This window comes from Pelophylax lessonae (assembly GCF_965119305.1).
Source record: "Pelophylax lessonae genome assembly, chromosome: 2".
Taxonomy (NCBI): domain Eukaryota; kingdom Metazoa; phylum Chordata; class Amphibia; order Anura; family Ranidae; genus Pelophylax; species Pelophylax lessonae.
This window is the reverse complement of record NC_138769.1, coordinates 350,818,232-350,843,984: the sequence shown is the minus strand read 5'-3', so window position 1 is coordinate 350,843,984 and position 25,753 is coordinate 350,818,232.

The window sequence follows — 25,753 nt, the reverse complement described above, 5'->3', positions numbered from 1 at the left end:
GGTACAGTGAACAAAACCTTTGTGGGGTACAGTGAACACAATCTTTGTGGGGTGCAGAGAAGACAATCCTTTTGGGGTGCAGTGAACACAATTTTTTGTGGGGTACAGTGAACACAATCTTTGTGGGGTGCAGTGAACAAAACCTTTGTGGGGTACAGTGAACACAATCTTTGTGGGGTGCAGTGAACAAAACCTTTGTGGGGTACAGTGAACACAATCTTTGTGGGGTACAGTGAACACAATCTTTGTGGGGTACAGTGAACACAATCTCATACTTCTGAAGCTTTGAGGGTGCTGCCTGTTCTATACTCCTCCTCCTCCTCATCCATCCTTTTAGGTGTACAAACAATAGTAATTGGGGCCTAGTGTGCTTCTGTACGTGTGAAAAACATACACTTTTTTTGATCATATTTCCTATTCCGTTGTTCAATAAAAACCTTTGGGGCTCAATTAAATTGCGGAATAGTCTGTGTCGGTACGTGTGAGATCCACCTTTCCAAGTTTTTGGGGTTCATCTCATACTTCTGAAGCTTTGAGGGTGCTGCCTGTTCTATACTCCTCCTCCTCCTCTTCCTCATCCATCCTTTTAGGTGTACAAACAATAGTAATTGGGGCCTAGTGTGCTTCTGTACGTGTGAAAAACATACACTTTTTTTTGATCATATTTCCTATTCCGCTATTCAATAAAAACCTTTGGGGCTCAATTAAATTGCGGAATAGTCTGTGTCGGTACGTGTGAGATCCATCTTTCCAAGTTTTTGGGGTTCATCTCATACTTCTGAAGCTTTGAGGGTGCTGCCTGTTCTATACTCCTCCTCCTCCTCCTCCTCATCCATCCTTTTAGGTGTACAAACAATAGTAATTGGGGCCTAGTGTGCTTCTGTACGTGTGAAAAACATACACTTTTTTTTGATCATATTTCCTATTCCGCTATTCAATAAAAACCTTTGGGGCTCAATTAAATTGCGGAATAGTCTGTGTCGGTACGTGTGAGATCCACCTTTCCAAGTTTTTGGGGTTCATCTCATACTTCTGAAGCTTTGAGGGTGCTGCCTGTTCTATACTCCTCCTCCTCCTCCTCTTCCTCATCCATCCTTTTAGGTGTACAAACAATAGTAATTGGGGCCTAGTGTGCTTCTGTACGTGTGAAAAACATACACTTTTTTTTGATCATATTTCCTATTCCGCTATTCAATAAAAACCTTTGGGGCTCAATTAAATTGCGGAATAGTCTGTGTCGGTACGTGTGAGATCCACCTTTCCAAGTTTTTGGGGTTCATCTCATACTTCTGAAGCTTTGAGGGTGCTGCCTGTTCTATACTCCTTCTCCTCCTCCTCCTCATCCATCCTTTTAGGTGTACAAACAATAGTAATTGGGGCCTAGTGTGCTTCTGTACGTGTGAAAAACATACACTTTTTTTGATCTTATTTCCTATTCCGTTATTCAATAAAAACCTTTGGGGCTCAATTAAATTGCGGAATAGTCTGTGTCGGTACGTGTGAGATCCACCTTTCCAAGTTTTTGGGGTTCATCTCATACTTCTGAAGCTTTGAGGGTGCTGCCTGTTCTATACTCCTCCTCCTCCTCTTCCTAATCCATCCTTTTAGGTGTACAAACAATAGTAATTGGGGCCTAGTGTGCTTCTGTACGTGTGAAAAACATACACTTTTTTTTGATCATATTTCCTATTCCGCTATTCAATAAAAACCTTTGGGGCTCAATTAAATTGCGGAATAGTCTGTGTCGGTACGTGTGAGATCCACCTTTCCAAGTTTTTGGGGTTCATCTCATACTTCTGAAGCTTTGAGGGTGCTGCCTGTTCTATACTCCTCCTCCTCCTCCTCCTCCTCATCCATCCTTTTAGGTGTACAAACAATAGTAATTGGGGCCTAGTGTGCTTCTGTACGTGTGAAAAACATACACTTTTTTTTGATCATATTTCCTATTCCGCTATTCAATAAAAACCTTTGGGGCTCAATTAAATTGCGGAATAGTCTGTGTCTGTACGTGTGAGATCCACCTTTCCAAGTTTTTGGGGTTCATCTCATACTTCTGAAGCTTTGAGGGTGCTGCCTGTTCTATACTCCTCCTCCTCCTCATCCATCCTTTTAGGTGTACAAACAATAGTAATTGGGGCCTAGTGTGCTTCTGTACGTGTGAAAAACATACACTTTTTTTTGATCATATTTCCTATTCCGCTATTCAATAAAAACCTTTGGGGCTCAATTAAATTGCGGAATAGTCTGTGTCGGTACGTGTGAGATCCACCTTTCCAAGTTTTTGGGGTTCATCTCATACTTCTGAAGCTTTGAGGGTGCTGCCTGTTCTATACTCCTCCTCCTCCTCTTCCTCATCCATCCTTTTAGGTGTACAAACAATAGTAATTGGGGCCTAGTGTGCTTCTGTACGTGTGAAAAACATACACTTTTTTTTGATCATATTTCCTATTCCGCTATTCAATAAAAACCTTTGGGGCTCAATTAAATTGCGGAATAGTCTGTGTCGGTACGTGTGAGATCCACCTTTCCAAGTTTTTGGGGTTCATCTCATACTTCTGAAGCTTTGAGGGTGCTGCCTGTTCTATACTCCTCCTCCTCCTCCTCCTCATCCATCCTTTTAGGTGTACAAACAATAGTAATTGGGGCCTAGTGTGCTTCTGTACGTGTGAAAAACATACACTTTTTTTTGATCATATTTCCTATTCCGCTATTCAATAAAAACCTTTGTGGCTCAATTAAATTGCGGAATAGTCTGTGTCGGTACGTGTGAGATCCACCTTTCTAAGTTTTTGGGGTTCATCTCATACTTCTGAAGATTTGAGGGTGCTGCCTGTTCCATACTCCTCTTCCTCATCCTCCCTTTAGGGTAGGAAAAAATTTAATCGGGCCTAGTCTGTGTTTGTACGTGTGAGATACACAGTTTTTTATCCTATTCCGCTATTCAATACACACCCTTTTGGTGTAAAAAACATTAAATTGCGGCATAGTTTGCATATTTGACTGTGAGATACACCCGTGCGATACTGTTGTTCTTTTGTTCCGCTATTCAATAAAGACCTTTCTAGGGCAAGATCTTAAATTTCAGAAATATGAGGAGAGCGTCAAATAGGGGCCGTGGCCTGGGTCGTGGTGGTGCTGCTGCTAGAGCTCCTGTTGCAAGGAGAGGACGTGGTCGATCTGTGCCAGCTACACGCACAAGTGAAACACCTTCCTCAAGTGTGAGTAGGCGACAGAACCTGCATCAGTATTTGGTAGGGCATCATACGCCCCTAGAAGTGATGAGGCCAGAACAAGTGGAGGCGATAGTAGATTGGTTTGCTGCTGACAGTGCCTCCAGTTCCTTCACATTGTCTCCCACCCAGTCTACTGCAGAAAGGTCACAGTTGGCACCTGCAGCCGATGTCCAACCGTCTTTCACCTCACACCCTTGCAAATCAGGCAAGCAGTCTGAGCCCCAAGCCATACAGCAGTCTCTTCTTCTTTTTGATGACTCTGTCAGCAGGGTTTCCCAGGGCCATCCACCTAGCCCTGCCCCAGAAGTGGAAGAGATTGAGTGCAGCGATGCCCAACCACTTATTTCTCAAGATGAGTACATGCAAGGATCATCGCAGCACGTCTCCGATGATGAAGAAACGCAGGTGCCAACTGCTGCGGCGTTCAGCATTGTGGAGACCGACAAGGAGGGCAGGGGTGAAGACTGGGTGGAAGATGATGTGGAGGACGATGAGGTCCTCGACCCCACATGGAATGAACGTCATGCAGGTGACCTGAGTAGTTTGGAGGAAGAGGCGGTGGTCGCACAGAGCCACCAGCACAGCAGAAGAGGGAGCAGGGTGCAGAAGCGGAGCGGCCGTGCCCTAGACACTACGCCCGCTACTGCCCAACGCAGCAAGGGAACGAGCGCACCAAAGTCAGCTCAAAGGAGTTCTCTAGCGTGGAAGTTCTTTAGAAAATGTGCTGATGACAGGACACGAGTGGTTTGCACCCTGTGCAATCAGAGCTTGAAGCGAGGCATAAACCTTCTCAACCTGAGCACAACCTGCATGATCAGGCATCTAAGTGCAAAGCACGAGCTGCAGTGGAGTACACACCTTCAAAACCAAGAAACGTCTCTGGCTCATCCTGCTTCCTCTTCTGCTGCAGTCTCGGCCGCTCCAGCCACATCTGTAGTGATACCGGCACCTGCCACCCCGCAAACAGACGATCTGTCAGCAACACCACCACCTGGGTCACCAACAACCATCTCCACAATGTTCCGTGGAAGCGTTCAGCTTTCCATCTCCCAAACACTTGAGAGGAAGAGGAAGTACCCCCCTACCCACCCACGATCCCTGGCCCTGAATGCCAGCATTTCAAAATTATTGGCCTTTGAAATGCTGTCATTCCGTCTGGTGGAGACGCACAGTTTTAAAAACCTTATGTCGGTGGCTGTCCCACAGTACGTCGTGCCCAGCCGCCACTACTTTTCCAGGCAAGCCATCCCTTCCCTGCACAACCAAGTGGGGGAAAAAATCAGGTGTGCACTGCGCAACGCCATCTGTGCCAAGGTCCACCTAACTACCGATACGTGGACCAGTAAGCACGGTCAGGGGCGTTATATCTCCCTAACGGCACACTGGGTAAATGCAGTGGCGGATGGGCCTGAGGCGGATAGCAATTTGGCGCATGTCCTTCCACCACCGAGGATTGCAGGGCGCTTCAGTTTGCCTCCTGTTCCTAACTCCTCCTACTCCGCTTCCTCATCCTCTACCGCCTCCTCATCCGGACAGCGTAACACCTTCACCACCAACTTCAGCACGGCCAGGGGTAAACGACAGCAGGCAGTTTTACAACTTGCCTGTTTGGGGGACAAACCACACACCGCGCAGGAGTTGTGGAGGAGCATGGAACAGCAGACAAATGAGTGGTTGCTGCCAGCGAGCCTCAAGCCCGGCCTGGTGGTGTGCGATAACGGGAGAAATCTCATAGCAGCTCTGGGCCTAGCCGGTTTGACGCACATCCCTTGCCTGGCGCATGTGCTGAATTTGGTGGTGCAGAGGTTCCTTAAAAACTACCCCGATATGTCAGAGCTGCTGCAGAAAGTGCGGGCCGTTTGTGCGCAATTTCGGCGTTCTCACCCTGCTGCTGCTCGCCTGGCAGCGCTGCAGCATAACTTCGGCCTTCCCACTCACCGCCTCATATGTGACGTGTCCACAAGGTGGAACTCCACCTTGCACATGCTGGAAAGACTGTGCGAGCAGCAGCAGGCCATAGTGGAGTTTCAGCTGCAGCACGCACGCGTGAGTCGCTCTGCGGAACAGCACCACTTCACCACCAATAACTGGGCCTCCATGCGAGACCTGTGTGCCTTGTTGCACTGTTTTGAGTACTCCACCAACATGGCCAGTGGCAATGACGCCGTTCTCAGCTTAACTATCCCACTTCTATGCCTCCTTGAAAAAACAATTCGGACGATGATGGAAGAGGATGTGGCACAGGATGAGGAGGAGGATGAAGAGGTAACATTTCCAAGGCTTTCAGGGCAGTCATTCGCAAGGGGCTCCGAGGGTGGGTTCCTGCACACAGAAACGCCAGGGACACAATTGTCCAGCAGGGGCACAGTTCTGGAGGATGAGGAGGATGAGGAGGAGGAGGAGCTGGAGGAGGAGATGGAACCATTTTCACAGCAGGGTGGCACCCAGGCCAGCTCATGGCCATCACTGGTGCGTGGCTGGGGGGATACAGAGGACACGGACGATACACCTCCCACAGAGGACAGCCTTTCGTCGCCTCTGGGCAGCCTGGCACACATGAGCGATTACATGCTGCAGTGTCTCCACAACGACCGCCGAGTTGCCCACATTCTAACTTGTGCTGATTACTGGGTGGCCACGCTGCTGGATCCCCGTTACAAGGACAACGTACCGTCCTTAATTCACTCACTGGAGCGCGATCGCAAGATGCGCGAGTACAAGCGCACGCTGGTAGACGCGATGCTGCTGGCATTCCCATCTGACAGCGGGGCCACAGTGGAAGCACAAGGCAGAGGAGGAGGAGGAGGAGGTCGCCAACTCAACCAGGGCACCGCCAGCACCTCAGAAGGCAGGGTTAGCATGGCCGAAATGTGGAAAAGCTTTGTCAGCACGCCACAACAAACAGCAGCACCAGCAGGTCAGATGGAACGTCTTAGCAGGAGGCAGCATTTTACCAACATGGTGGAGCAGTATGTGTGCACACGCCTACATGTAGTGAATGAGGGGTCTGCCCCCTTCAACTTCTGGGTCTCCAAATTGGGCACATGGCCTGAGCTTGCCCTTTACGCCTTGGAGGTGCTGGCGTGCCCTGCAGCCAGTGTATTATCTGAACGGGTATTTAGCACGGCTGGGGGTGTTATAACAGACAAGCGCAGCCGCCTGTCCAGAGACAATGTGGACAATCTCACGTTCATTAAAATGAACCAGGCATGGATCCCACGGGACTTTTCCGTACCTTGTGCAGAATAGCAATGGATACCGACCTTACCCAGCCATTGTTCCATTTTTGCTCTTTCTCACTCTTTTGGGGTGTACCCTCATTTAAAATTTGTGAAAAGAAGCAGTGTTGGCTACCTCGTCCTCCTCCTCAGGGCCAGATTAACGTAGGGGCTATTGGAGCTGCAGCTCCATGCAGGCCCCTACCTTTTATATAGGCCCCGGGTTGGCCATATTCACTGTGACCGCTCTTCTGTCACTTGTAAACACAGAAGTCTGGCTTCTATGCCCGCTTCCCCAGGCAGCACCCTCAGAACCTCCCCACACAGCGCGAAGGCCGGACAAGGAGGGACAGTTGCCGATGCATGGATGTGTTTATGGGCTTCAGAGACAGCATCCCATGTTGAATTAGGCATGCATGGCTGCACCCTTCCTCCTCTGGGTGCATGCCAAGGCACGGCCCTTAAGGCCCTTCAAAATCCTCAGCACCAAGACCATGATGCTCTTAATCCGGCTCTGGTCCTCCTCCACCGCCGCTTCCACCTACACCGCCCATAGGTGTGCGCAGCCTATTGCATTAGGGTGTGCACCCCAAAGTTGAAATACACATGCATGTGTTTGCCTACATGTACATGGCCCCGATACATTACTCTCCCTGCTGGCAAAGAGAAATAGAGCAGAGCAGGTGCGAGGGAGATCTTTCCCATCTCCTCACTGGCAAACAGAGCGATAATGCTATGTGCCCTAGGTGATTAGGGTGTGCCCAGGTACACCAGGCACACCCTGTGCGCACGCCTATGACACCGCCACATCCACCACCACCTCAACCTCCCTCCTACTCCATATGGGCCTCGTCCTTCAGAGATGAAGAACATTGTTTTATTTTTCTGTTTTTTTTTTGTTGTTTTAAGTTATTTCCCTATCCACATTTGTTTGCAGAGCACTTGCCATGCTCTTAACTACGTTTTGCTGCCATTTGCAGCACTCTAGCCCTTTCCATTGGTGTTTTAGAGCCATTTTAGTGCCTTAAAGTTCGGGTCCCCATTGACTTCAATGGGGTTCGGTGTCCGGGAAAAGTTCGGTAAAAGTCCGGGACACGGACCCGGACTTTTTTTTAAAGTTCGGCCGAACCCGTCGAACACGGACATCTAGGTGTCCGCTCAACTTTACTAAAGATACTTTCTTACAGTAAATAAGGTATAAGTTCGAATGGCCAGGAAGACATCCATGACAGGTTATATGTGGTCCTGAAATCAGTCCAATTGAAGACCGATCATTGAATCTATATGGTGATATACAGTATGGAAAAAATCAGTCCCAGGCAGATCAACCACATGAATGAAGGGGATACACCAACCAGTAAGATGTGCCAGGTAAGGATAGGGTGACTACAGAACCAATCCACTTCACACCCTAAATGAGTATTAAATCTGCTTACCGGCACCTGTGGACAACTATATTATAGGTGGTCCCCTCAAGCACAAGGGAATAGCATCTCCCTCAAATCCATAAAGCCTGGAACCACTCAGGGAAGTTTATTCCCTGAGTGGTTCTTCCTAGGTATTTCCTCTGTGTAATCCAGTCTCCGAGAGAATGAGGTAAAGAGGAGACATCACTGGATTACACAGAGGAGATTGAGGTGACCACCTATAATATAGTGGTCCACAGGTTCTGGTAAGCAGATTTAATACTCACTTAGGGTGTGAAGTATTATAGCGGGACTGCGATATTGCGGCAGACATTCGGACACTAACTGACACTTCTGACACTTTGCCTGGAACCAGTGACACTAATACAGTGATCAGTGCTTAAAATATGCACTGTCACTGTACTAATGACACTGTCTGGAAAGGGGTTAAACATCAGGGGGGATCAAAGAGTAAATATGTGCCTAGCCAGTGTTTTAGTGTACTATGTGAGGTGCTTTTACCAGGGGAAGTAATAGATTTTATTCACTGCTTTGCGGGGAAAGAAAATCTAGTACTTCCCCACTGACAGGGCTCTGCCTTGCTTACATATGTCCGGTGTAAATTCATGCCGATCACCGGGTGCTAGCGCTAATCCATTGGCCGGCATCCAGTGATCAACATCTGCTGTTTTAAACCAATGTTTCTCAACTCCAGTCCTCAGGTTCCCCCAACAGGTCATGTTTTCAGGCTTTCCATTATTTTGCACAAATGATTTGATTAGTTTCACTGCCTTAGTAAGTACTACAGCCATTTCATCTGACGGAAATCCTGAAAACATGACCTGTTGGGGGTACTTGAGGACTAGAGTTGATTAACATTGTATTAAACCACAGCATGGCTGGGTTGCTGGCGGCGCGAGCGCTCCCTACCCGGAAGTGTCAGATCCCATACTGGGTACGTGATCTGGCGCAGCTGAGCCGCCTTGCCATCGTATATATCTAGGTTATATAGTTGGCAAGCGGTTAATAGCCGGCCACCGCATGTATACATTGCTGTGTTGTTCTGGGGGGTGCTGCACCTGCACCCCTAGAACTGTGACCAAGCTATCACTGAAAACTCCTGGTCAAATATGGACAATCGCAATCTGGTAGGCTGGGCTCCCGGTGACATCATTACTGTTTGGTCAATCACACTGCCACATGATTGGGAGACCCTCATATCGGCCTTGGGTGTCACGGCCCACATAAAGGGCTGGGTATTTCCAGAGACCACTGTAAGATTTATTTTTCATTGTCTAACCTGAATAATGTTGGAGAGTATAGGGAAACAATGTCAACCTGGAAATACAGAAAGGAATGATTTGTGTTTAGCGTGAGTGTAGCTAGATTTTATGGGCATGACCTACGTCTATACAAAGCTCAGACCAGTTCCTAAACCTGAATTTGTCTAAATTTTCTAAGGTAAAGAATGGGATTATTAATACCAACTAACTCACCAAGACAGCAAATGTTTCCACTCTCCTCTGGAGTGGTCCCCTCTCTTACGCAGACCCCTGGGCAGATGCTTGAGTACTCATGATACTGTTTTTCCAGAAGTATTCTGCCCAGCAGCTCCACTTGGTCAGCACACTGGATCCTTCTGCAGCACAGCTCAACCCCTGGTCCCTAGGTCGACTGCCTGGACCACCTTCCTCAACAACAGGAGGAGAGACAGCTGTCACCCTCCTCCTGGGACCTGGCTTCCCACCCAAAGACACTGTCACATGCTCCCTCCATATTTATTCCCAATCCCAGGATGCATTGCAACAATGCCCACCCACTGGGACAGTCATAAACCCTGGTGTTCTATTGGTTAGGTTTCCTCCACTGTCCAACAAGGTCCCTCATTGGATACAGTGGGGAGACTCCCCAGACTCAACAGGTCACACCTGGAACTAACAGATCGGACCCTCCTGATAAGCAGAACAGGGTCACATACAGTATATGCTTTGCCTAGCACCTACCTAGGAGGGTGCTACATCTCCATCAAACGATGTGGCATCCTTTCATTCCTAGCACATTATCCAGTCCATATCATTATAGATATGCAGCATGATATTTTTCCCCATTGAGATCTGATGTGTTTTCAAAGTGTTCCTAATTTTTTTGAGCAGTGTATTTACAATTCATTAACAGTATTCATCCAGTATGTTTTTTGCCTACAAAACACCCGGTGCAATAAAGTGCAAAAAAGTATTATTATTATTATTATTAACAAAACATCATCCAACAGAGCATAACTAATTAAATTTAGCAGATTTCTAATTGTTGTCCTTTTGTGGCATACATTATGGACAAACGTCTTTTGGGTGTTGTGTTTTGTCTTGTGAATCTTTATCTTAAATGCTTGCCTACTGTACACTTTCCCCCTTCCTGCCCAGGCTTATTTTCAGTTTTCTTGGCTGACGCACTTTGAATGACAATTGTGTGGTCATGCAACACTGTACCCATATGCCCTTTTTTTCTTTTTTTTTTACACAAATAGAGCTTTCTTTTGGTGGTATTTAATCACCTCTGGGTTTTTTATTTTTTTGCTAAACAAACGAAAAAAAGACTTTTGAAAAAAAAAAAACATTTTTCATTGTTATAAAATTTTTAACAGGGCAATGATAATTAGTGCCCTGATTATTAGTGTTGATGTCTCTTTAACACAAGCTGGTTATCAGCTCTCTTTTTCTCTCCTCACACTGTCAGCATGAGAAAAGAAAAGCCGATAACTGGCTTGTGTTTACTTCCTTGATCAACTGTCATTGGACACAGCTGATTATGGGGGTAAAGGGTCGCTGTGATTTGCCCTTTACCCGGATATGGGATCAGATGAGTCCAAAGGACTCAGTGGTCACAGAGCACGCCACTCTTGCACTACAGGGGGCGGGCAAGCAGCGCGATTACAGTAGGACATCCATGGACACCCTCCAGGCAAACTAAGCCCACGCTGTAGCCATCTTCGGCTAAAGCATGGGCATGAAGTGATTAAACCCAAACCAAATTAAACCAAAAATTTAATATATTGAGGCTTACCAATTATTTGTCGGGGTGGCTGCATTATTTATTTTTTCTTAGGCTTTTTTCTTCTGTTTTTACCTAGTGATCTGGCCAGGAACATACCTCCTATATTAGAGTGCCCCCACTCTGGATGAAGGAGTACAGAGGGCATAGCAGACAGCAGCATTGTCAGTCTGGGGGAAGGGGAGTGTTCAATAGACTAGTAGATTTAACAATCTGAAGCCAGACTCCAGCTAACACTTTAGGAGCAGTTATAGCAAACAGTTTTTTTCCTTTAGGGATAAAGGTTTTACATAAATAAAAGCTGAACCTTTGTAAGCATCCCTGCTAGTGTTAAATGTTTTGTCTCATCTATATAACTGATACATTCTGCTGGAGAGCTTGTTCTTTTGAAAAATAACACACTTACTGGCTGGATCATCAAATGAAAATAAAAGAAAGAAAGCCCAAAAAAAGAAAATGAATGCAGTCATCCCATCTAAGAATTGGTAAGCTGAAAAAGAATACAATTTTGCGTTTGGTTTTAATAGCATATTTAAATCCGACAGCAAGAATTTAATACATTGCAGCTTAATAGTCTTTAGCTGTGATGATAGCTTTAGTTTTTTTTTTATTATAACTATTATAGGAAGCATAAAAAAATACCAGTTGATATTGCACCAGAAATGCAGTGTTAGTGTCACTTAACCACTTGCCAACCGCGCTTTAGCTGAATTACGTCTCCAGTGCAGCCGGCCATTTCTGGGAGCGCGTCATATGATGTCCTCACATGATTGCACCTACAACGCGCCCGCTGCTGCTCACGGGCAGCGCACTCTGTGATCACTGTGTACTCCGGACACTCTAGACACAGCTGATCACAGATTGGTGTAAAGAGCCAATCAACGGCTGTTTACGACGTGATCAGCTGTGTCCAATCACAGCTGATCACAATGTAAACACAAGCCAGTTATCATCATTCCTTTCCTCATGCTGACAGCGTAAGGAGAGGAAGAGCTGATAACTGGCTTGTGCGAAAGGGATATCTACACTGATAATTATCAATGTCCAGATTATCAGTGTGGTCTCAACAATGACCACCAGTGCTGTCTATCAACGCCTACCAGTGCTGTCAATCAGTGCCCACCAGTGCCACCTGTCAGTGTTGCCTATCAGTGCCAATCAGTGCCACTTATCAGTGTCCATCAGTGCCACCTATCAGTGCAGCCCCATCAGTGCTTCCCCATCAGTGCCCATCAGTGCCACCTATCAGTGCCACCTCATCAGTGCCCATCAGTGCAGCCTCATCAGCGCAGTGTAGGAGAAAAATTACCTGTTTGCAAAATTTTATAACAAAGAAACTTTTTTTTTTTTTTCAAAAATGTTTGGTCTTTTTTTGTTTATTTAGCAAAAAGGAAAAACCCAGTGGTGATTAAATACCACCAAAAGAAAGCTCTATTTGTGTGAAAAAAAATTATAAAAATGTCATATGGTTACAGTGTTGCATGACTGCGCAATTGTCATTCAAAGTGTGACAGCGCTAAAAGCTGAAAGTTGGCCTGGGCAGAAAGGGGGTTAAAATTGCCCAGTAGGCAAGTGGTATATAAATATATGTATAGTGAGATGTGTCATTAAAATCTAGGTCCAGATATTTAAAAAATGATTTTAAATATCTTATAGGGCATTTCTAATTCAGTCATGTGATCCTTTTGCAATTCTCCTGTAAGTATGTGAATCTGTGGGCGGAGCTCTAGCAGTCTCTTAGTCGAAAGCATTGCTTTCATGTTGCTTTTTTTTTTTTTTTACATAATGTAATTTAGTAGTGGAAGAACTTGTGGAAACGGTCAAAAGATACACCATGGTGGAGGACCTGCTTGGGTCTAACCAGCACCAGGAACCTATACCAAGGCCCGCAAAGCCACCTGCAGCTCCTTGGAAGGAAGTTTTGCCAGACCCTGGAACCAGCACCCAAGAGTCCGGCTGTACAGATCAGCAGAGGTCTGTTTCTATCAGGAAAATGAGAGATGTACAGTACTAGCAGTGCCACTCCTTGGGCCATACCTGTGCACAGTGCCCACTTCAGGAAGGGCCCATGAAGTGGAGGGCTGACAGGTGAGCATCTTTTTATGTACATAGAGTATGCACTTTACATCTCAACCTGGCTAAGGGTTGATTTAAGTGTCACGTGTGGGTGAATTACCTCCCCAACAAGGCCCTACGGGACCCTGGCAATATGGTCGCACATGTACTCTCCAGGGTGATCAGAAGATACTGCCAAGTAAGTAGGACTCTCTGAGTAATGTATTCATGGGGACCCCAAGGAGTACCCCCTGGTTCCAGTGTCAGTTTCCTATGGTGGTATCTCTGTGACACAAGAGGTTGGAGTGGTCAATCATTTGATTCAGGATGTCAAACTGAGACAGAACTGTCTATCGTTTTTTGAATTGTAGGAAGAGGTACAGAATTAATTTCCTGGACAGTTCAGAGACTTAGGGACCGTAGGCTCATCAGGTCACAACTTTGAGGGGTCAAGTACAGAGCTGCTCACATTAACACCCCCTAATATTGATATTCATACTGATCATTGAGATATGGTGAATGTTAATGATACTGTTGATGATGTTCGTATTTCAGGTCTAAGGATGTGTCCAGAGGTGCATTTGGTCTCACCCAATTGCAGGACCCTACACTGTTAAATGCTATAGACCAAGTTATTATCATTAATGGGGTTTCACAAATACCTGATGCACAAATTAGGTTTCCTCATTTTACATTTAACAGTGATCTGCTTTTATTATGTAGCTGAAGTCTGAGGGGAAACTGTAGAGCACTTGCTGGTTCCTGAGCCTTATAGGTGGTTGGGGCTCGAATTTGGCTCATTGCACTGGGAGGACACTTGGGGACTGGGAAAACAGAGGCACAAAAAACAGTTCGGGAATACCAATATATCCTGGTGGTTCTTGATTACACAGCTAGGCATCCAAAGGTGGTCCCTTCAAGAAAAACTTTCTCAAACCTGATTTCATGGGAATTGTTACATATGTTCTTGAGAACTGGATTTCCAAGCATATACTGACTGACCAGGGTACCCCTTTTATATAGCAGGTGATGGCAGACTTGTGCATATTGTTTTAAGTTAAGCCGTTGTGGATGTCTGTCTATCACCCACAGACAGATGGCCTCATCAAGAAGTTTAACAAAACTCTGAAATCCATGCTAAAGAAAGATGGGAAAAAATAGGACATGTTGCTTCCCGCACTGTTGTTTACCAGAGTTTCCACATGCATCATTTGGGATTCAATTGGTGTAAGGATGCAGACCCCATGGATTGCTTGATCTGGTAAGTGAGACGGGAGAAAGTGAGCCTTCACCACGCAAGATGGTAACTGAACATATTTCTCAAATGTGAGAGAGGGTTGCTAAAGTGATGCTCTTAGTGAGGGAGCATCTCCTAAAGCCTCAGGAAGTCCAAAGAAAGTTATACAACCGGTAATCCAAGGTCAGATAGTTTCAGGTTAGGGACCAGGAGGCTGTACTGATACTCATGGCAGAGAGTAAGTTCCTGACTAAATGGCAGGAAACATTTGAGGTGGTAGAGAAAGAGGATGAGATTAATTACAACATACATCAGACCGGAAAGAGAAAGCTGAAAGACCTATAAAATATATCATGTAACTTTTTTGAAACCCTGAAAAGATCGGGAACAGGTGTCTGCCTGTGGTTGGTGCTAATTTAGAGTGCCCTGCAGGTGTTGAATTGTGCAGGCTGCTACCACCTTATTAAAGCCACAAACTCAGCAAGCAAAAGAAATTTACAGTAAAATAAACTGATATTTATAGAGCTGCCAGGTCTTGCAAATGTTATAGAACAAGACATTACAACAGAGCCCAAAGTAACAGTTCGAGTAAAGCCATATCATATCCCAGAAGCACATAGGAAAGCAGTGTCTGAGGAAGACAAGAGAAAGCTTGAGCTCAATGTCATTGAGTCATTGCAGAGGGAATAGTCAAGCCCAACTGTGTTGGTACCTAAGCCCAACGGCAGTCTATGGTTTTGCAATGACTTTAGGAAACTTGAATGAAGTTTCCAAGTTTAATGACTATCAGATGCCCCGGGTGGACGAGTTAATAGAGAGGTTGGGGCCAGTATATCAACATGTTAGATCTCACCAAGGGATACCCCTGATACCCTTAACCAAGGAAGTCAGAGGGAAAACGGCTTTTTCCTCACCTGAGGTTCAGTTTTCAGTACAAGAGAATGCCATTTGAGTTACACTCTTCCCTGGCAAACTTTCAAAGAGCAATGAATACGATTCTAGGCCCTCATCAGAAATACTCCTGGGTTTACTTAGATGGCATTTTTAGTACAGATTGGGAGTCCCATTTTCCCCAGGTTCTGGTGATGTTAGAAGAAGGTAGGGTTTATAATCAATCCCTGGAAATGTGCAATAGGGGTGGAAGAAGCCAAGATCTGGGGTGCATTATGAGCAGGGAGCTGGTGAAACCCCAAATGAACAAATTAGAACTCATACAGAATTGGCCAAACCACTTAATCAAGAAACCGATCCAAGCATTTCTGGGCATGGTTGCCTCCTACTGGTGGTTTGTCCCCAACTTTGCCTCTATTACTGCACCACTGACTGACTTGACAAAAGGCAGGTAGTCAGTGATGATCCAGTGGAATGCTGATGCCAAAGAATCTTTTCAGAAGCTTAAGGCCGTGTTGTGCCAACATCCAGTGCTGGTTGTTTCAGATTTTTCTAGAGAGTTTGTGATTCAGACAGATGCCTTGAATGAGAGCTTAGGAGCAGTCCTGTCACAGAAGGTCAATGGGGAACAGCACCACATGGCTTTTTTCAGCTGCAAACTGACAGCAGCTTAGAGAGACTGTGCTGTGGCAGAGCCAGAGTGCTTGGTCATAACATGGGCTCTGAACTCTTCTGTACTTTCCACTCAAACATGTTATACTTACCTACTCTGTGCAATGGTTTTGCATGGAGCAGCCCCAATCCTCCTCTTCTCAGGTCTCTCGCCAGTGGTCTTGGCTGCTCTTCCCTGCTGAGTGACAACCATAGACCACGGGAATAAGAGTCCTGGTTCTTCGTGACAGTAAACGCTGTGCCAGAGAAGGCATGCCATTCCTAGGTGTGTTGCAGAGGTTGAATAGGGCTTCATAAATGTTAGAACCATCACGTGCACATTTTTCTAGGAGATGACGTGCTGAAAATCCCATTGGTGAGCAAACTTCTTGAATTCTTTACTTGAAATTAATGTTGCATTGTCAGTCATCAATTGATATGGAATTCTATGTGTGGAGAATATCCGCTTTAATGTCCTAAACACTGTGTTACTGTAAGTGTTTAGGAGGACATTCAATTTCCACCAGCCAGAGTATGAATCTACTAAGATCAGTTAATACTTGTTTGACCACTCAAATATGTCAGCTGCTGTGATAGACCATGGTCTGTCAGGTATTTGGTGAAGAGTTAAAGTTTCTCTCATCTGGTGCTGTCATAGAGCATTGCATGGGGCACATATGGAAACTTCTCTTTCAATGTCAGTGTATATAGTGGGACAAAACACAGTTTCACGTGCCCTTCTCTTAGTGGAATCAATGCCAGGATGACCTTGATGGAGCTGTGTCAAGTAGTATTTCTTGAGAAAATGAGGGATTACATGTCTCTGACCACACAGGAATAATCCATCATTAACTGTCAATTCATCCCTCCATGAGTAGAATGGTCAGATATCATGTGGGATTTCCTTAAAGGAGACAGGCCTCCCAATGAGAATGATGTCCTTGAGGCGCTGACAGGTAGCGTCTGCCTGTGTTTCTTGCTTTAGTTTCTAAATCCTTCTGGATGACAACACCCCATCCAAAGCCAACACATTATAATCCTCAATAGCTCCAGAGTTATCAGAAGTGGGGAGGTGTGCACGTGAAAGAGCTTCCGCAACAAACAGTTCATGGCCTCGTTTATAGATTACATTCAGGTGGTAGCATTGAAGCTTTAGCATCATTCACTGCATGCGCGCAGATGCTGTGCGCAGGGTTTTTTTCAGTATGGTTATGAGTGGCTGATGATCTGTCTCCACAGTTACAGGGCGGCCATAGATATAGTCATGGAATTTTATGCAGGCAAATACTAGTCCCAATAATTCCTTCTCAATTTGTGCATAGCGTGCTTCAATCTCAGTGAGGGCTCTTGATGCAAAAGCCACAGGCCTCAAATCTTGAAGACAGACTGCACCAAGACCATTGTTCTGTTCTCACTACATGTATGCCCCAGGCGTGTGCAGCTAAACATACAGCTAAACCTTTAATCCTACAATAACCAGTCCTTTTGTAACTTAAGACTTTATTCCATTGAAAGAATGGTGGTCACATGACAGGTTACAAGTCAGAATGGATATGCAAATAGGATTGTGAATAGTCAGATAGGACTGATCAGATAGGATTGAGAATATGGTGAAACTGTAAATAAACAGATAAACATACAATCAGTGTACAAACATAAACAATATATGCACTGAGTATATAACTGACAGTTCATAGGCATACCAGCGATGCTTCAAAGGGGGTTCAGGAATCTCCCACAACAACCTCAGATGCTGACTGCTCCTTCCTGAGGTAAATCTAAAATGGAGATTTTCTCAGAGAGGGGTGGAACTAATACTCAGTAATAGAGAACATGAAATACCATAAAGTACCGTACAACAATTGTATTGTCACAGTGGCATCTTGTGGACAATATTGGTATTGCAAGTTCCACTAACATTAATTACTTCCAAGCTGAAGGCATGACAACCATGCAACCATGCTGGGAAGCATCAGCAGACAATACCACTGGCTTATGCACAAATACTGTAGAACAGGTGGAGTAGTTAATTGTGCTTTAAATGCATCCAGAGCAATAGCATGTTGTTCAGTCCAACACCAATCGGCATCTTGGTACAGAAGCTGACAGAGTGATGTTATCTCACTGTAGTGATGAATGAACTTCGAGAGATAATTGGTCATGCCAAGAAAACTTTTCAATCCATGTTTGTCCTCTGAAGCAAGCATTTGATGGATGGCTTTGGTTTTTTCTGGGTCAGACTTGACACCTTTTTTCGTGAGAAGGTGTCCAACATAAGGCACCCTTGAGACCCTGAAGTGACATTTAGTAGGTTTGAGCTGCATATTGATGGCTCTGACACGGTCTAGTATGCATTTAGGTTGTTTGTCATGTTCCTCAACTGAGGATCCCCAAATCAAGATATTATCCATGACTATTTCACATGGCTGTCCAGCAAAGAGCTGTTCCATACACCTCTGAAAGACTTTGCTTCCAGTTTAAATCCAATATGGCATCCATAACCATTTGTATCTCCCAAATGGGGTCATAAATGTTGTGAGTAATGGTGATTCCTCATCCAGAGGGAGTTGTCAGAATCCCCATTTTGCATCTAGAATGCTGAAGACCTTTGCCCATGGCATATCACCAATCACTTGCACTACAGTCTTTAATGGGTGATAAGGCCTCAGGAGAACCTTATTGAGATGCACAGGATCAATGCATATGCGGACAGTGCCATCTTTCTTGACTACTGTTGCCATGGCAGACACCCAGGGGGTAGCCTCCTGCACTGGTGCAAGCAATGATGCCCAGTCTAATCATCCTTTCCAACTCTTGCAAGACTTTGTCTTTTATAGCCAGTGGGATCTTTCGAGGGGCACACACAGTAGGCTGTACCGTTTCATCTAAGCACATGTGATACACGACTGGAAGCTTACCAACAGTGTATAGTGCGAATTAAGTCCTCATAATCCTTCAACTTAGGAGCCTGTTGTTGTACTGCATGTAGTTCTGGACTGAGTTGGAATAGATTAAAGCGTATGCTGTCTGCTAAGCCTAGCAAGCTCTTAACATTTATATCCACAACGTGGAATATCAGCTTGTCCCCTGATAGATCCAAGGTAGAAGTGCCCAGTGTCTGAATTGTTTGACCGCCATAAGCTACCAGGTTTACTTTATTGGACTGACCAATTTCAGCTTTGGGGGTCAATGCTGTGCAATGTGGATAAGGACATGACATTTCATTTGGCACCAGTGTCAATTTTCAACTTGACATGTTTGTTGCATGCTGTTGAGAGGGTGGTGAATATTTCTCCTTTATTTGCAATGAAAACAATTTTGGTGACAACAGAGGGTTGTAGTCAATGGAGAACATTCAGAACAAGGTCATGTTACCAGTGGGGTACCTCAGGGATCTGTACTGGGACCAATTTTGTTTAATATCTTCATAAGTGATATTGCAAAAGGCCTCGATGGTAAGGTTTGTCTTTTTGCTGATGACACAAAGATATGTAACAGGGTAGATGTTCCTGGAGGGAAACGCCAAATGGAAAAGGATTTAGGAAAACTAGAAGAATGGTCAGAACTCTGGCAACTGAAATTTAATGTGGATAAGTGCAAGATAATGCACCTGGGACGTAAAAACCCAAGGGCAGAATATAGAATATTTGACACAGTCCTGACCTCAGTATCTGAGGAAAGGGATTTAGGAGTAATTATTTCAGAAGACTTAAAGGTGGGAAGACAATGTAATAGAGCAGCACGAAATGCCAGCAGAATGCTTGGATGTATAGGGAGAGGTATAAGCAGTAGAAAGAGAGAAGTGCTTATGCCGCTGTACAGAACACTGGTGAGACCTCACTTGGAGTATTGTGCGCAGTACTGGAGGCCATATCTCCAGAAGGATATAGATACTCTAGAGAGAGTTCAGAGAAGAGCTACTAAACTAGTACATGGATTGCAGGAAAAAACTTACCAGGAAAGGTTAAAGGACCTTAACATGTATAGCTTGGAAGAAAGAAGAGACAGAGGGGATATGATAGAAACTTTTAAATACATAAAGGGAATCAACTCGGTAAAGGAGGAGAGCATATTTAAAAGAAGAAAAACTACCACAAGAGGACACAGTTTTAAATAAGAGGGGCAAAGGTTTAAAAGTAATATGAGGAAGTATTACTTTACTGAGAGAGTAGTGGATGCATGGAATAACCTTCCTGCAGAAGTGGTAGCTGCAAATACAGTGAAGGAGTTTAAGCATGCATGGGATAGGCATAAGGCTATCCTTCATATAAGATAGGGCCGGGGACTATTCATAGGATTCAGATATATTGGGCAGACTAGATGGGCCAAATGGTTCTTATCTGCCGACACATTCTATGTTTCTATGTTTCTATGGTGATCATCACCACTTCATTAATTCTGTGCACATTTTGTTGTTATAGTGTCATTAGATGGTGTCATCCACGCACCTCTGTTTTGAGGCTTGGACCTACAACATTCTGCAAAATTATTCCATTTGCTGCACCACATACACTTCTGCCTCTCTTTTAAGTTCCTTAGTGGCCCTTTCAGAATATTCAAACAACATACATGTTCTGATGGCTGATTCCAGTGTCAAATCTTTCTCCCTTACCAATTGAGCATAAACTGCATCATTGTAGATACCACATACAATCCTGTCACGTATCAGTTCATCTGTTAGTGCACCAAAATTAAATTTTTAGCCAGCAGTCTCAGTATGGCAGAAGTCCTTCATCAGGTTTCTAAACCCTCATGTTAAATGCATGACTAAGGCACAACATATGTCATCAACCCCACGTGATAACCGCTATGCATACTTTACTACAATAAACTCCAGGACACCATTTTGCAGTAAAATTGGCCGTAGCGGCCATTTAATAACAAATAACCAAATATAACAAAAACATTCCTTAAAACAGAAACAATATTAATAATACAGTAACCAAAAACTTAAGGTTGCCGATCTTTGAAGGCACACAGAATGAAACATCCACATTGTATCTGCGTAACTACTTACACAGTCCCCAGTCGCACCACACCGGTTTGGAGACAACCCCAACTCTCTGCAGATACCTCACAGTTCAACCTACCAGTTAAACCACCATTAACTGGTATTCCACATGGGACTCCTTACCTTAGATGGGTCCCAAATATGATAATCACAGCAGATTTTACAATGCCTCCAAAGACCCCAACCGCCACAGCATGCAGGTGAGAAACCTCGCACCTGCATGCCCCGCCAACCGCACAAAACTCGCTTTACCCCATCTGGCAACCCAGGAACCAGAACACCCTGCCTACAGCAGTAAGATGTACATCGTCACTGTGCAGATGTCCCCCCAAATCGACTGCTAAATCCTGGTGATGGGCTACCAAACCACCCTAAGGGACAACAAAACTGCCAACTGCTGTGCTAACCTTGATTTGTGTCTATCATGCTTATAGGCTGACCAGGCAAAAGACGCCAAGATATGCGGCCTACAGTATCTGACCAAACCCCCACTCCCCCCCCCCCCCATTGCAGAAAACGCTATGGCAAGGAAAAGGACATTAACCCAGACCCCACCAACCTAAGGGTGTATGGACCTGGCGCTGCAAGAGCTGCCACCAGTGCGGAGAACCATAATGTCAGGGGCCCTGCAGAAGCGGGCAGAAACTGCCAACTCCGGGACCAATCCACTCCAAACCAGCCCGGAAAACACCTGTACATCTGGCGCTGGCCCCAAGCCTAGGGATAACCAACCACCCCAAACCAAGGAATGACCCAGGATCACACAAGGCTAGCATCAGCATGTGAAAAAAAAATACCCTAAAAGGATGCAAAAGAAAGTTACCACAGGCAGATAAAGCGTAGAGACAACACACAAACGGGCGACAACCCAAGGCTGAATGAGCATGCGCATACTAAACCAAATGAGGCTGGACATAAATGTTACCTATCTGACTCCCACCTGCCATGTGTGTCAACACGAAATCGGCCTAACCCCCACCCGGGAGACAAAGTGGCCTCCCAGGTGCCAGAGGGGTGAGAAGAGTAACTATCTGAAGCAAAACTTGTGACCAATAAACAGCACCTGAAAACCAACACCAATTGAAAGGAGGGCAAAGTCGCCCATTACATCGAATGAGAAAAGGAACCAGCATCCGCTGGGCGAAATTGCCAACATTCTGCAACCATTGAGACTAGCCAAATTGAAGAGTCATGAACCTGGAAAAACCACCATCAAGCTCCTATTCCTGCCTGGTACACTCTAGAAAGGCGGATAAACAAAACCACAGAAAAGCCATCTAAGTGAATGTACCCAACCAGCCAACCCCCTTAATACTCTAGCAGAGCTAACCCACCGCTAATCCGAAGAGCCCCGTAACCGGCTAAGGCGAACGCCGCCCATAACAGGAGCACTGTACAGACTGACGGACTAACAGCAGTCACCCGGAGGAACAAAGTCTGCTTCCTGTCCCATGCGATAGGACGGCACCCCATCTGACCTCCTGAGAAAACCTTCCGATACAATTTTAAATCATGTATTACCAAAACTCCCTGGTGAATTTCTACAACATAAATAAATGCCAGCACGGCCAAATACGGTCGATGACCGAAACCCCACACACCAAAATGAGAACAAATTAAATATAGCAAAAGCCTCCGAACCCAAGTACTAACCATATCAATGCCACCCCCCAGTCCGAAGCTCCCACTATTACCGCCAGACCTCGAAGTAAGCAGACCATGTAAACCCACGGAAGGAGTTCAAAGTTAAACCGAAGGCAATCCACCCGCAATCTGCCACAGCTGCAGCGGACAAGGGATCCTGTGTAGCTCAACTTACAGTGCCAACTCCAGGAACTTGCCTAACAGAAAGCGAGGCAAAAGGCAGCCAATGTATTCCTCGTCCCGAAAGAGACATGACATGCCAAAACACATTACGTAGTAGACAACGCAAAACAAGATGGCGCAACAGTCAAACAATGGGCACAGAAGAAGAAAGATGGTAAAGTTGTCACGGCGGAGCTGGACCCATCTCGCTGGTAAAGGAGTCCCCCAAGATACAGCAGAGACCAGAACTGGAAAAAAGTTCCAGAAGCACCAAATTCTGCAAGAACCCAGCCTCCCACGGGGTGGCAGGCCAGAATTTCACAATCCACTGACCCCCATAGAATGCACCATGCCCTCTGGAGCCAGCAACATCCTTGTAGCGATAAAGCTAGAAGTGACCGACGGCCCCATCATATCGATCAGCCGGCTATTGAAGGTCTCCAAAAACGTGCCAGCCCTCAGGCCCGCCCTATGCTCCCCGGACAATTTAATAAAATGCCTAAAGAACGGCCCTGCCCATGGTGGCCGAAAGCTGCCGACAAACATAAAAGCGCTGACAATTGGCATAATGTGGCATGCAAAATTAAGCTAGGCCAACATGACCGTAACTGACGCAGCCAGATCGCATTATCGTCCGTCACAACAACACCTCTCTGAGAGAGAATACCTGGAATTCAGGCAGACGACACTCAGTACCCAGATTCTACTGACTATCCCCAAAACATAATAGACGATGCCAGACCCTCTGTCTCATCCGCCGCCAGAGGAATACAAACTAAATACTGAACAGTCGCCAACCGGATTTCGCACAAGTTAGAGGAAGAAGGACCAATGCCCAACAGTCGTCTGAGTAATGAATGCCAAAGTGGAAACCGGCCACATTCCGAACCACCCATTTGAAAAAAGAGCTAAAGGTCTCGAATAGGGCGCACAATATAGAACAGCCCATCGGAAGGCAACAGCAACATAGAAGGCGTCAGACCAACTGCAACCCAGGAGATAAAAAACAGTGTGGGTGTACTGGCAACAGCCAGAAGGCCCACTCAACGTCGGTCTTAGCCTGGAGCCCTCCCTGGCATAATGCTGCACCCAACAGACGACAGTGTCAAGCGAGGTGTACCACCCCGAATGCACGCCTCCAGGTCCATTGCAACATTAACTGACCTGCCAGGACAGACGGTGTATCACGCAAAACCTATGAAATTCCTTCATCGTGACCATGCCAAAAGGTGAAACACCAAATTCTCAAGAGGTGGGGGGCAAAATAGGCCCACCCCTGCCCCAATGCCAAAGAATTGGCAAGTTTATCTAGAAAACCCCTTCAGAGTGCAAACGCACAAAAAACAAGCCGGCAGCCATGGGCGGAATAAGAGGAAGGGCGCAAGAAATCAGGACACGCTTAGAAAAAAACCAAGCCTACCACCGACAGGAAGCCATCCTGTCCGGATACCTAATAAACAGGCAAAAAATTTGGGGGAGCATACCCATGTATTTCTAAAGCTGCTGCAGCTATGAACCAAAAGACATGTATATTAAAAAAGAAGAATAGCGCGCAAATGCAAAAGAAATAACTACCAAATCTGAAGACAATCCATAAATAAAAATAGGGGGTTTGGTCCCACCATATGGCCATATCGTGCTCAAGCCCACTACTGCGTCAAAGTACCCCATTATCAGTGGGTCCTACACTATCCATGAAAAAGAGATGAATCCAGCCTTTCTAACCCTTGGAGATAATACTCCTTGCTGGGAAGGATGTGCAAATGCACTACAGGGGACTCCTCCTATATCCACTTGATGGTGGACACTGATTAAGTACAGGTGTGTGTGGGGGGGGGGGTGGGGAGGGTTGCTCAACCTCGATAGTCTGGTCAGACCGAATACATAATAAACAGGCAAAAAATTTGGGGGAGCATACCCATGTATTTCTAAAGCTGCTGCAGCTATGAACCAAAAGACATGTATATTAAAAAAGAAGAATAGCGCGCAAATGCAAAAGAAATAACTACCAAATCTGAAGACAATCCATAAATAAAAATGGGGGTTTGGTCCCACCATATGGCCATATCGTGCTCAAGCCCACTACTGCGTCAAAGTACCCCATTATCAGTGGGTCCTACACTATCCATGAAAAAGAGATGAATCCAGCCTTTCTAACCCTTGGAGATAATACTCCTTGCTGGGAAGGATGTGCAAATGCACTACAGGGGACTCCTCCTATATCCACTTGATGGTGGACACTGATTAAGTACAGGTGTGTACTGTACTGTACTTAATCAGTGTCCACCATCAAGTGGATATAGGAGGAGTCCCCTGTAGTGCATTTGCACATCCTTCCCAGCAAGGAGTATTATCTCCAAGGGTTAGAAAGGCTGGATTCATCTCTTTTTCATGGATAGTGTAGGACCCACTGATAATGGGGTACTTTGACGCAGTAGTGGGCTTAAGCACGATATGGCCATATGGTGGGACCAAACCCCCATTTTTATTTATGGATTGTCTTCAGATTTGGTAGTTATTTCTTTTGCATTTGCGCGCTATTCTTCTTTTTTAATATACATGTCTTTTGGTTCATAGCTGCAGCAGCTTTAGAAATACATGGGTATGCTCCCCCAAATTTTTTGCCTGTTTATTATGTATTCGGTCTGACCAGACTATCGAGGTTGAGCAACCCTCCCCACCCCCCCCCCCCCCACACACACCTGTACTTAATCAGTGTCCACCATCAAGTGGATATAGGAGGAGTCCCCTGTAGTGCATTTGCACATCCTTCCCAGCAAGGAGTATTATCTCCAAGGGTTAGAAAGGCTGGATTCATCTCTTTTTCATGGATAGTGTAGGACCCACTGATAATGGGGTACTTTGACGCAGTAGTGGGCTTGAGCACGATATGGCCATATGGTGGGACCAAACCCCCATTTTTATTTATGGATTGTCTTCAGATTTGGTAGTTATTTCTTTTGCATTTGCGCGCTATTCTTCTTTTTTAATATACATGTCTTTCGGTTCATAGCTGCAGCAGCTTTAGAAATACATGGGTATGCCCCCCCAAATTTTTTGCCTGTTTATTAGGTATTCGGTCTGACCAGACTATCGAGGTTGAGCAACCCTCCCCACCCCCCCCCCCCCCCCACACACACACCTGTACTTAATCAGTGTCCACCATCAAGTGGATATAGGAGGAGTCCCCTGTAGTG